This window comes from Molossus molossus, unplaced genomic scaffold (assembly GCF_014108415.1).
Source record: "Molossus molossus isolate mMolMol1 unplaced genomic scaffold, mMolMol1.p scaffold_m16_p_20, whole genome shotgun sequence".
Taxonomy (NCBI): domain Eukaryota; kingdom Metazoa; phylum Chordata; class Mammalia; order Chiroptera; family Molossidae; genus Molossus; species Molossus molossus.
Genome location: NW_023425356.1, coordinates 15,111,035 through 15,125,246, shown reverse-complemented (window position 1 = coordinate 15,125,246; position 14,212 = coordinate 15,111,035).

Sequence of the window (14,212 nt, the reverse complement as noted above, 5' to 3'; positions counted from 1 at the left end):
TGCCTCCTTCATTTCTGACTGCTTCTTTTTTATGCTCTGAGGCCCTCACTAAGTTTGCTGAGGTTCTCACTAAGTTCATTGAGCATTTTATAAGCAGTATTTTGAACTCAGCATCTGTTAGGTTGCTTATCTCCCTTTTGCTTAGTTCTTTTCCTGGAGATTTTTTCTATTCTTTTATTTGGGACCTGTTTCTTTGTCTCCTCATTTTGGTTGCCTCCCTGTGTTTGTTTCAGTGTATTACTTAATGAGAGGTATGTGGCTAGCTGAGACCAGATGCTGCTTGTTTGAAAGGATTTAGGAAAACCTGAAGCAGGATCCAAGACAGGCCAATCCTATGGTAAAGCAACTGGCAACAGCTTGGGTGGGCCTGAAAGTTGGGTGGGGCGGGGCCTCAGGGGGTCACCAGGGCGGGGCCACCAGTGTGAGCCAGGTTGCTGGAGTCCCAGATATGGCGACTGTCTGTCGTCCCAGGGAAGGGCTCACCAAAGGAACAAAGGCCTCTTACAGCACGTCTGCCCCAGAGAAAACCCCCTCTCCAGCCCTCGCTCCAGTGCCAAACAGCTCAGTTCTTTCCTGTATGTCTCTGGTGCCCCTCGAGCTGCCTCCCCTCCAAGCTTAGAGGAAGAGAGTCTGACAACTTCATGCGCGGGCCTTTTAAGGAGCTGCCTGGGGCTCCAGCCACCTCAGCCTCCCTGAGCCTCAGTTCCTGTTGGTTTTTCCAGCCAGAAGTAATGGGGATTCTCTTCCTGGCACTGGAACCCTGAGCAGGGTGCCTGGTGTGGGATGGGGACCCCTCAGTCCTCAGGGAGGACCTTACCAGCTGAGGTGTCCTCCTGATTTTTATCCGCCACACGTGGGTGTGGGACCAGCCTGTCCACCTCCGCCCCTCCTAGCAGTCTGGATGTGGCTGCTGCTTTAATTCCGTAGTTGTAGGACTTCCATTCAACTTGATTTCAGCCGGTTCTGAATGATGGTTGTTCTGTAGTTTAGTTGTAACTTTGATGTGGTTGTGGGAGGACGCAATACCATGTTTACCTACGCTGCCACCTTGACCAGAAGTCCCATTCGTCATTCTAAGTGTCCTTTGCTATCCATTGCGCCTGAATATTTCTCAGTCTTCTTCCCTTGGCTTCTCTTACCCGGGGCCAGGTGTCCAAACAATCGGTTTTTCACAGAGGGGACAAGAGCCGTGCCCTCTGAGCTTCCTGCACTTCAGAATCCTGTCCCCACCTTGTTTGCAACTCAGCTGTTATTCCCACGTGCTTGTTTCGTCCTGGCTTCTGCTTCATCGTGATCCTTGACTGGGCGCCCCTTCCCCAGGCGGGGCCTTTCCTCCCATTCTGAGATTACCCCAGGTGCTCGTCGTCAGATGTGCAAACTTTCGTCACTGTGCCGGTGGCTCTCCCACCAGGACTGCTTCAGAACCGCAGCTGATCGAAATGGTGACACTGTAATCTTCACTGGAGCTGGGGCCTGTGGTGCCTGCCAGACGTGAGCAGAGACAACAACAAACAGGGCCAATGGAGGAGACAAAGAAGGAGGCAGGTGCTCTGGGAGGCTTACTAGAATCTACTTTTACCTGGATGTCAGACCCGGGAAACAGTGGTGTTGTATAAACACAACCCATTCCTTACTCCATGACATGGTTCCTTCCCGACAGAGGTTCCAACCGGTCTGCCGCTGGCAGGTTGGAAAAGACACACTTTCTTTGCAGATACAGATCTCCAGTTAATTGGATCTTGGGTCAGCAAATATGTATTGAGCAAGTCTGCCTAAGGCACTATGCTGGGCCACGGAGAGGGATTCAAAGTTAACTCAGATTCTTCTCCTTCTTCAGGAAATATGTCTCCTCGTTTCTCATGACTCACACCAATGCAAGTATGCACAGGCACACCAGCTGACTCAGCTTCTGTTGTGAGGACCAAGAAGTTATGTTTTAAGGCAATTTAACAAGGTATCCACAACCCTAACCCGTCAAAGTGAGCAGTCCTGGGAAGACGTCACCCTGGCCCACCAGCAGAAGTTTCTGTTACTGATTTACCTAGTGACCCAGATTTTCATTCCAAGAAGGTGAAGGGTTGGCTTGATCCAGATCAATCTTAAATATACACATTTGTTAAAGTTCTCCAAGGTTACAAACTCTGACTTATTCTTTCAAAGTCTGACTTTAATCCTGGGATGACTCAACTCTAACAGCTCAGGGGCCCAGACAGAGATGACTGTCCATGCTGTGAGGTAGCCCCCAGCGGGACCAGTGTAGCTGAGCGCCTAACACTTAACTGACCCTCAGTTAATAGTGGTGAGTATTTGATTGCAGTAAATATTAAGTGACATTCTTATAAATAAAATATTTGAAATGCATAAAATCACTTTATAAATTATCAATTTAATTTTATACATGAATATATTATTTCTTTAAATTACTATCATCTTTTATAGAAAGGCCTGATATAAAAAAACTTAGCATAGTATCTGGCATATGATAGGACCTCAAAAAATATTTGTCTTCATACTTCATTTTCTTCTTCGAGAAAAAAGACCCTTCTTTTAATGTGTTGACTAATTCTCCCGGTCTTATCTCATGGGTAAGATCTTTCATTGGGTTGGTCTTCACGGTTCCATCAAAAAGCTCGTCTCCTTTCCTCTCATACCAAAAACGGCCACTGAGATCGTGTGGACTTGGTCTTCTGTCTAGGTTCATAGGTGGAGGACCCCAAATTCAGATGCCTACATGGGCCAGGTAGGTAATAAGATAAACAGGATAGAGCAGAGCAATGAAAAGGGTTGGGGCCTGCAGTGGATTTGAGAATCTATTCCCTCTCTAGGAAATGCTAGGGTGTGTGTGTGTGTGTGTGTGTGTGTGTGTGTGTGTGTGTGTGTTAAAGCAATACCAGATGATACAAAACCCGCCCCTGTGGCGGTTTTCTCAAAAAGCCTTGACCCCTTCCTGGGGCTCTCAGGCCATGTTCTCTGCTGGGACACTTACCCTCCCCCCACAATCTCTGGGACTACTTCTGTTTGTCCTCCAAGATTCAGCTCAGCTGCCACCTGCTTCAGGGACCTTCCCTGATGCTCAAAGCTGAGTAGGAGACTCTTTGTGTGTTCCTAGACCACTTGCTGATTTTTTTGTTGTTGCTTTTCTTTTATTTATTTGAAATAAGTATCTCTTTTCTAGCAGTTCCTTTATCTCTTTAGATTTATCTTTATTTTTGAAAGTATTACAGATGTCCATTCTTTTTTCCCCCGTTGACACCCTCTTCCCCACTCCCCCCCAACCCCCGAGGTTAGTCAGTCTGTTCCCTACTTCCACATCTCTGGATCTACTTTGTTTATCAGCTTATTTTGTTCATTATGTTCCACAAATAACTGAGACAATGTAGTACTTGTCTTTCTCTGACTGGCTTATTTCATTTAGAAGAATACTCTCCAGATCCCTCCATGTCATCTCAAAGGATAAGAGATCTTTCTTTCTTACAGCTGCATAGTATTCCATTGTGTAAATAAATGTACCACAGCTTTTTGATACATTCATCTACTGATGGACACTTGGGCTGTTTCCAGATCTTAGCTATTGTAAATAGCGTTGGTATGAACATAGGGGTGCATATATTCTTTCGGATTGGTGTTTCAGGCTTCTCAGGATATATTCCTAGAAATGGGATCACTGGGTCAAATGGGCATTCCATTAAAAAAATTTTTTTCTTTATTAATTTTAGAGAAAGAGGAAGGGAGAGGGAGAGAAACAGAAACATCGATGAGAGAGAACATCGATTGGCCACCTCCTGCATGCCCCACACTGGGGATTTGGCCCACAACCTGGGCATGTACCCTGACCAGGAATCAAACCAGTGATCTCTTGGTGAATGGGTCAACACTCAACCACTGAGCCACACCAGCTGTGCTGGGCATTCCATTTTTAATTTTTTGAGGAAACACTATATTATTTTCCATAGTGGCTGCACCAGTCTGCAATCCCACCAGCGACCACTTGCTAATTTACTGGTATCCATCAAGGATATGTCAAGCATACACTCCTTAAATGCAAAGGTTTACCTTATTGATCACAGTACTTAACATAGAGTAGGTGCTCAATAAATATCTCTAGAATGAATGAATGAATGAATGAATGAACACATGAATACAGGAGAGTGACGCCTTTTCTCATTCTACAATCCAATCCCATTCTACCTGCAGGCGTCAGATACAGTGAGAGAAGTAAATGGTAGGTAATGAGTGAGTGCTCACTGCTTTACGTAGGAACGCAATCACAAGCTGGAAATGCTGACTTCAATGAACAGAGCACAGCAACAGGATACGATGTGCTTGCAGCCTAACACTGTCAGGACTGTTGGAAAACTGCCCAACAATTAGAACATGCCATGTGGATCCAAACACTCATGTGTCTTAGTAAAAGTCATGGCTCCATCTGGCCATTTCAATAAAAAGTACATCATTTCTCAGCAGCAATTATTACCCTAATACGTGCAGAAAAAGGGAATAGTCTTTCAACATCAGCCTGAAGGGAGAAAACATATGCTTACTTAACACTGATTCTACCATCGTATAGCCCTTGATCAAAAGAAATAATGGGAAGTAATTAGTGCTGTGTACTCCAGCCTTCTATGCAGCAAACATGACCTGTTTTAGTTGCAAAATAGTATATATGAGTCCAGTTTGTGCTGGGAAAAGAAAAGGAGACGACCTAGGTCTGCTTCCACCTGTCCCTGGGTCCGTCCATCTATCTATACTCCAAGCCATTCTGGATCTTTCTCATTCAAATGGCCCATGCTGAAAAGCAGCCCAGAGACCTATTTTTAACAGAGACTTGTTGATGTAATATAACTCCTGCTATGCACTTTATTTTCAAAAATTAAATTGTAACAGGTGCTTCCATGTTCGTATCTCCCTACCAGGTAAAAAGACTTGGATTTTTCATCTGAAACTTTTCTTTAAATCAGAAGGCAACACCCTTCCTTCTGCTCTGACTCATGTGAGGCTGGCAACTTTGCAGCTCACACCGCTGAGAGGAAAGGAGACTTTTAAGGAAGAAGACACTGGTTTTATTCATTTGTTATGCCATGAAGCGAACTGGTACTTTATTGAGCTAGTCACCCCAGTTTCTGTGATATCCGAGTTAGAAAATGTCGGGAACTCGGTGATGGGAAGAATGAACTGCTGCTAGTTCTAGGACACACAGGTGACTGCTCCTCCCCGCCCCACTGCTCATGACGCATGACAAATTTGTGTTTTGTTTTGTTTTGTTTTTTAGTTAAAAGAGACCCAGAGAGAAGATACAGACACAGAGATCAATGGAACAAAATGGAAAGTGCGGAAATGGGCTCACACAATTTGATCTTTGACAAAATGTAAACACAATTCAGTGGAGGAAAGATAATATTTTCAACTAATGGATATTGGAACAGTTGGTCATCCATAAGAAAAGAGGTAGACTTTGACATAAAGCTTAAACCTTACATAAAGATGAACTCAAAATGGATCCTGACCTAAATGCAAACACTAACCAGCTGGTGTGGCTCAGTGGTTGAGCGTCGACCATGCACCAAGAGGTCGCCAATTTGATTCCCGGTCAGGGCACATGCCCAGGCTGTGGGCCCAATCCCCAGTGGGGGTGTGCAGGAGACGGCCAGTTGATGTTCTCTCTCATGGATGTTTCTCTCTCTCTCTCAAATCAATAAAGAAAAATAAATGCAAACACGTTACAGCTTTTTAAACTAGAAAGTGTTTAGAAAAAAATAGGATAAATCCTTGTGACCCAGGATTAGGGTTGCAAAAGATGCATAAAAGAAAAGAAAATTAATAAATTGGGCTTCATCAGGTTTAAAAATTTTTAACTTTTGTTCTGCCAAAGATACTGTCATAAGAATGAAAAGACAATATATGGATTATAGGAGACTATATTTGAAAACTACATATCCAATAAAGGACTTGTATCCAGGATATGCAAAGAACTCTCAAACTCAGCAATAAGAAAACAAATAACACAATTAAAAAATGGTTACAGGACTTGAACAGACACTTCACCAAAGAGGATATGAGGATGACAAATAAGCACATGAGAAGATAGTCAATATCATTAGCCATTAGGGAAATGCAAATTAAAAACATGGTAAAATACAATTATTTGCATATTTATTTGAATGGCTAAAATAAAACATTTGAAAGTTGGAAAATATTAGTACAACTTTAAAGTGTGTGTGTGTGTGTTGTTTTCTTTATCAAGATGTATCATGCTGAGACAGGAAAGATACAAGCAGAAAAAGAAACAGAAGTATATGTAGGTCAGAGGCAGTAAGAGAACATTCATAAATCATTTTGTAGTATATCTTTTCAAGGTAGCTACACAATTTCAAGGGCAAGCATTTAACAGAAATATCTGAAAGTACACTGGGAAATTTTAAAAGACTCTTCAGACTATACAAGCAAACCCATTGCCCTCCTGCTTGATACAAGTCTTATGTTAGGTGCTCAAAAGGCAAAGATCCTATTGATTCCGTAGGTTCCTGTTAGGTCAATTTAGAGCCAAGGCCAAAGCACATTGACTGGTATCATCAGCCTGCACTGAGGGGGTCACCCCGCTGCTAGCCCGGACAGGCCACAATGGGAGGGAAGGCCAAGTTCTCACTGAGAAGGAGAGTACTAGAGGGGGAGGGGGAGCCCCCAAGCCAGGGATCACAGCTGGGCACAGGCACAGAGACCCAGCAGGGGCTGGGCAGAGCAGTCCACCCATAGCGGACAGGCTCCAGTTTCTTCTGTTCCCATTCAATGGGCTTGAGCGTGGGCGCTTACCCAAGGAAGCCTGGTTTTGTGTGTGGTTTTTCCCTTTGTTTTGTTTTGTTTTTATGAGTTACTAGTACTTATAAATGCCTGTCCTCGGGCTGTCTTAGAAAGAGGCTGTGAAGGATGTTGAATAACGGTTGGCAATGATATTCTTGTGGTGCAAAGGATGAGGAGTTCTCAACCCACGCTACACACAGATCATCTGGGGAGCTTTCAAACACAGAGGCTTGGGGGCCACCCCAAACCAATGAAATCAGTGTCTGGGGTCAGGTAGGGCACATGTCATCAAGTTACTCATCTGGCAGTTAACTTGGAGGGATGTCCATCACAAGTTACTAAAGATGCCAAGAAGGACACACACACTACAATGCCATTTTTATTTATTTATTTATTTTTAATCCTCACCAGAGGATATTTTTCCATTTTTTGTACAGATAGAGTGGGAGGGAGAGAGAGGAAGGGAGAGAGAGAGAGAAACATCGATGTGAAGGGACACATCGAGTGGCTGCCACCCGCACGACCAACCAGGGCCGGGGACAAACTGCAACCGAGGTACATGCCCTTAGCGGGAACCGAACCCGGGTCTCTCTGGACTGCAGGCCAACGCTCTAACCGCTGAGCCAAACTGGCCAGGGCTACAATGCCATTTTTAAAACAATGACACAGGAAAAAAAATCTGTGTGTATCTATATATTTATACTATATTTATATATAGTGTATAGATATACACAATATAGATATACTCTATATATGTGAAAATATATATAATATGGAAAAGCATAATATATATAGTAACATCAAAAAAGTACAAAGATACATAGACATGGTGGCTATTGCTTCAGAAATGGGGTGCAAATGCCTCATGAGTTGGGGACAGAGACAGAGGAGACAGAGGGAAATGGGAAGAAACAACAAAACAAAAAGACTTTAAGCTGCTGTTCACCATATAATTAGCAGATATTCTCATAGTAGTTACCTCAAGGAAGTGAGCTTTCAGGTAAATTTTTAATGTTTTTCTGTGTAAAAAACATTTTTTATAAGCATGCTTCATTTACATAACCAGAAAGATGTGCATCATCTATTTTTCAAGCTGCGTTTTGCTTACGGCTCTAGCACACCAGGTAATCCCTGCTGCAACCATGCCCTGCTTCTTGGCCCGCTGACTCTTCCTCATCGTTCCTCAGAGTCGAGATGGGTTTGCTCTCTGTCCCACTCAATCCTGTCCCACTGTCCTTTGCTTTCAGAGTACGCATCACAGTTTGAAAGTATTTGTGTGGCTGTTAGACCAAGGCCTGTGCCCTGTCTCTAGCATAGAAGCCGCCAGAGTTCAGGGACCAGGTTTCTTTGGCCCGCCGCTGAATCCCCAGTGCTGGACATGGAGAGGACTCCAAAACTCCTGGGCAACTTCTTGGACCATTTCTCTGTATTGAGTAACTGTCCGTGTGTTCCTCCCTGCGCTTGAGTGAGGTTCTTTGCCCGCCGGTGCCTGGGTGTATGCCTTACCCCCCAGTGCCAACAGCTCGCCGCTGGTTTAGTATGTGGATAACCTTGGTTTCCCCAGGACGCTAGCATTTTCCTTATAGTATTCCCTTCGCTGTCACCTCTCCTGCCGCCCTGGGAGAAAGACAAATTGGGATAAAGGTCTCAGTTGTCCCAAACGTTTTAGTTCTTTTGACTACCCTTCAGCCCTTCTGAGTACACTTAAATGGTCATGAGTGAACTGCAGGTCGTTTTTTGGTAGCCTCCCCCTAGTGGTGGAGTTGACTGTCCCCTCTTCCTAGGAACTGAACTATGTCATCACCACCCCAATTCACACATTACATTCCTAAACCCCAGCACTTCAGGGTGTCAGTGTATCTGGAGTCAGGATCTTGAAAGAGGCGATGAAGTTACAAGAATGCCATTCGAGTGGGGTCCTAATCCAACCTGACTGGTGTCCTGAGAAGAAGAGGAAGGGACACCAGGGATGTGTGGGCACAGAGCAAAGGCCACGTGAGGACACCATGAGCAAGTGACACCTGCAAGCCAAGGAGAGAAGCTTCAGGAGACACCAAACCTGATGCCCTGATGACACCTTGACCTTGGACTTCTAACCTCCAGAACTATGAGAAAATGAACTTCATTAAAAAAAAAATTTTGTTTTCATTATTGATTTATTGAAAGAGAGAGAAAGGGAGAGGTAGAGAGAGATATAGACATCGATGTGAGAGAGCGTCGACTGGCCGCCTCCTGCGTGCCCCACTGGGGATCGGGCCCACAGCCTGGGCATGTGCCCTGACTGGGAATCAAACCGGCGACCTCTTGGTGCATGGGTCGATGCTCAAGCACTGAGTCACACTGGCCGGGCACAGAATGAACTTCATTTTCCAAACCTCCCAGTCTGTGGTATTTTATCAGCTCACAGCAGACTACCACATCTCTGTGAAGGACTCACTTGGGATTCCCAGGGCTGGGCAGAGACATCAAGACAGCGAACTCGCAGGGACACCAGCTTTGTGGCACTGCCTGCTACCAGATGACCAGCTGCCCCAGGAAGGTGACAACTTCCAGCTGCTGTCTTCTGAAGGGTGAGTTTCTTGCTTTTCTGGGACACATTTCTGCTACTCTTCTCACCCGCGCCACAAGTTGGGCCAGCTTTCTCTTTCTCCCTTACTCAGGAGTTGCAATCCCAGAACCACAGAAAGCTCACTGTGGCCTCCGTCCCAGCTCCCCCTTCACCATTTTCTTCAGCAGGCCCAGCAGGTACTCTTCACATGAGTTCCCTGATGATCCGTCTTGACGACAAGGGTTCTTGATGTAGGCCTCTTCTGAGCTTTCCCTGAGGACTTCAGGAAACCAAGAAAGCCCACAGAGGCACACCGGGCACCACCCTGCCCTTCCTCGTACAGAGAAAACCTCTCCAACAGCTCGCATCGCCCAGGGAAACACCTAGACCCACTTCTCTCTTCACTGCTCGGAAACCACAGTATTTGTTCTTTTTTTTTTTTAGAGCGGGAGGGAGAGAGAGGAAGAGAGAGCGAGAGAAACATCGATGTGAAGGGACACATTGAGTGGCTGCCACCCACACGACCAACCAGGGCTGGGGACTAACTGCAACCGAGGTACGTGCCCTTAGCGGGAACCGAACCCGGGTCTCTCTGTACCGCAGGCCGACGCTCCAACCGCTGAGCCAAACTGGCCAGGGCACAGTATTTGTTCTTGAAACATGATTAAGGAACCCAAATGCCAGGGGAAATGTGGCTTTTTACCATAGGTTTATGGCAGTTTGCTATCTAGAATCAACGTTGAGAAAATGAAATTTGACCTTTTGGGCAGGAGCTCATTGAATAAAAGTGATCAAGGTCAAACCATCCAGACGAAACAATAACAACAATAAGAAAGAACAGGAAAGAAGTAAATAAAGTTTGATACCTAAACATCAATGAGTATTTTTATTATCAGCATTTCAATAAACACACACACACACACACACACACACACACACACCAAAACAAAACAAAAAACTACAACTACTTGGTGGGAAAAAGTGCCAAATCACTGGTACCAATTGAAATAACTCTTATACATTTGGCTTTAGTTCCTAAACTTATCACATGAACGCTAACATTTTTTTGCTACCAAGTCTTTGACTCAGTATCTAAATCTCTTTGGGGTCATGGGATAATGGAGCGTGGACAGAAACAAGTCAGACTTGCAGAATTCTAGGATATGTTTACTGTCTTCATTTTGCACTCTAGCACCAGGAAAGGCAACATGGTATTTCAAGCCCTAGTCAGAGGAAGGATGCAGCAAAGAATGTGTAGGTTAAGTCCCCATCTTTTACTCTGCAATCCCTGCAATGCCTAGCACAGCCACGCCCCAACTCATGCTCTCCCATCGCCATGACAACCAGTCACAAGCAGCCAGAACACTATTAACCAAGAAGTAAAGAGTAAGCCTTGATCCCCTGCTCATGGGGCTTTATTTCAAATAATAAAGTTGTTTCTTGGTAAATTCTTGCCTTATTACAACATTGAGTCATCGGTCATTAGCACTAGAGAGAGCTCAGGGCTCCTGAACTCTTGGAACCGAGGACTACTTGGATTCCAGCTTCCTCTTCAATATCCAATTAAGAGCAAGATTACATAAATCCTCAGCTACCCAGCTGAGTCTAACTATACCTCAGACTAAAATAATCTAAGATAAAAGACAATGTTGAATGATACTGGACAGCGAATTAATCATACAAAGGCCCCACAGAAAGGAAATGAAAGAAATGGCATTCAGACTAACCATGTTTGCAGTTCTATGTACCGCAACTTGGGTGCCCAAAACAGCTCAACATAACCCGTTTTAATTAACTACCTCTAGGAGTTTCCTAAACCAAAATATCTGTTATAAATATTTCAGGTTGAGATGACCCAGTTAAATAAGAAATAACAAACCACAGCTATAATTACTAGTGAATTATAATAGCTTTTCTCCACAAGCTCAGAACACAGTAATTACTCTTCACATAGTTTGTAACCCTGAATTGGGTAAAAGCCAACTACTTCCAGAAAGGCTGCTATGTAAGATAGACAGAAGAACACATAATTGACAAATTTTCTTCCATTCGGAGGTTTATCTATAACTTGGTTTTAGTCTCTTGATCAGTGGATTTTGCACATTCTACTTTAAACCTTAAGAAAAGTTTCCTGGGATAGCTGTGTGTATTTTAGTGAAGCTAAGACTTTTTTAGTTAAGAAAACATTTTTATTTACATTAAACACAGCACCACACCAGAGAATTGCAAACATGGAAGAGAAACTAAAAGGGTCCATTTTTAATATGAGAGAAACACAGACACTTAATTGCAATGCAGGGAGATAAATACAACAAGTGATCAGTGCAAGCAAGACCACTGATGGTGCCACGGCAAATAAAATCAACACTGCCCAATGAGTGAACCTCACTGAAGAAGGGATATTTACTTTGAGTCTTGAAAGGTAGAAAGAATTTGTGAAGGAGTTTAGAAAGGAAAGGGTGCTACAATAGTGTCGACAATAAAAATAAAATAAAATAACATAAAATAACATAAAATAAAATAAAATAAAAAAGAAAGAAAGGGAAGGGTGCTCCAGAAAAAGAAAATGGGTTCCAAAGCATGGAAACAAGTGATATCAGTGAAAATAAAAACCATCAAGGATTCTCTCCTCCATAAAAGTAATGAGAAACCTCAAAAATGGACAGACACAACTTTTTTCAGAAATCAAGAAATTAACCAAAGGCTTGCAACAATCAGGGAGCATTTACTCAAGAAAAACAGATTAACCTTGGTAAGAAGAGAGAGCTCTCACCTCCGTCTGACTTGAGACTCTGTACATGCAGGAAGTGAAGGCCAGGGCAGAGTTGTAACCTGCCTGACTATTGAAGGCATGCCCCAACACACAACAGAGTCCCTTGACAAAAGCTGTTTGCAGATAGTTAAAAACTATATATATTTGTCCAATCATTAGATTACTACTAGCTAAATCAGCAGAGACTTCAGCAATCACACACCACAAAAAACACAGACTACAGAATTGGTTCAGAAGAGTCACTAAACAAACAATAATTATAACAAAGAGAAACAACAATGACAATTCCTGAGGAGGAAAGAAATCTGATTCTCACAGTTGTAATGTTACATATTTAAGATATATAGTTTTCAACAAAAAAATTATGAGATATACAAAGAAATGAGAAATTATGGTGTGTGTGTGTGTGTGTGTGTGTGTGTGTGTGTGTGTATCAATAGAAACTCTCCCTGAAGAAGCCCTACACTTGGATTGGTTAGACAAAGATTTTAAGTTAGCTATTTTAAATATCTTCAAAGAACTAAGGGAAACCATGTCTATATAACTTAAGGAACATGTGAGAACAATGTTTCATCATATAGAGAATATTAATAAAGATGATTTATAAAAAGGAACCAAACAGAAATTCTGGAGTTTACATGTTACAATAACTAAAATGAAAAACTCACTAGAGGAAATCAATATCAGATCTGAGCAGGAAGAAGAATCAGCAAACTTACAGATAGGTCAATTGAGATTATTTAGTCTGATGAATGGAAAGAAAAAAATATATAAAAATTAACAGTGTCAGAGACATGTGGGACATAATCAAGTAAACCAACAAATGCATAATGGAAATCCAACAAGAAGAGAGAGAAAATGGGGAGAAAGAATATTTGAAAACTCCCCAAATTGGATGAAAAATATTATTCTACATAGTGAAGATACTCAATAAACTCCAAGTAGGAAAAACTCAAAGACAGTCATACCTAAACACATCATAATTATAGTGTTGAAAGATAAAGTGAGAATCTTGAAAGCCTTACTAAATACTGGATAAAGAAAATGTGGTACATATATAAATGGAATACTACTCAGCCACAAGAAAGGATTAAAGCAACTGCCATTTGCAACAACACAGATGGATCTTGAGAATATCATGCTAAGCAAAATAAATCAGATGGAAAAGGACAAGAACCATATTATTTCACTCATATGTAGGCTATAAGACAGAAAGCAACAAATGAACAAACTCATAGACACAGATAATAGTATAGTGGTTACCAGAGTGGTAGGGGGGTAGGGGAAGAATGAAGAGAGTAAAGGGAGTTAAATATATGGTGGCAGAAAGAGACCAGAATTTGGGTGGTGAGCACATGATGCAATATACAGATAATATATTTCAGAATGGTACACTTAAAATGTATATAATGTTATTAACCAATGTCACCCAATAAATTTAATAAAAATAGAATAAAATTAAAAAGATATATGATTCATTATGTACAAGGGATTCTCAATAAGATTAACTGTTGGTTTTTTCATAAAAAGCTATGGAGGCCATGGAGCAGTAGAATGGCATATATAAGGTGCTAAAGGGAAAAAAAAATCTGCCAAGAATTCTATGTTAAGCAATGCTATACTTCAAAGTAGAAAAATTAAAGATATTCACAGGTAATCAAAAGCTGAGAGAATTTATCACTAGCAGACTGGCCTATAAGAAATTCTAAAAGAGGTCAAACTAAACTGGAAGTACACTAGACAGTTGCTTGAATCCACACAGAAAACAAAATTATCAGTAAAAATAACTACACAGGTAAATATATAAGGTATAAATGTTTATTTTTTGTTTCTTACTCTTTTTTTCTTTTATATGATTTAGAAGACAACTTCATAAAGCAATAATTACAAATCTGTGTTGATGAGCCCACAAAGTATAAAAATATAACTTGTATGTCAACAACACAAAAGGGAAAGAAATAGAACTATGCAAAAGCAAAGTTTTTTATACTAGTCAAGTTAACTTATCATCAGTCTGAATTAGATTGCTCTGAGTTATGATAATAATTGTAATCCTTAGGGCAACCACAAAGAATTAGTAAAAGAATATATAACAA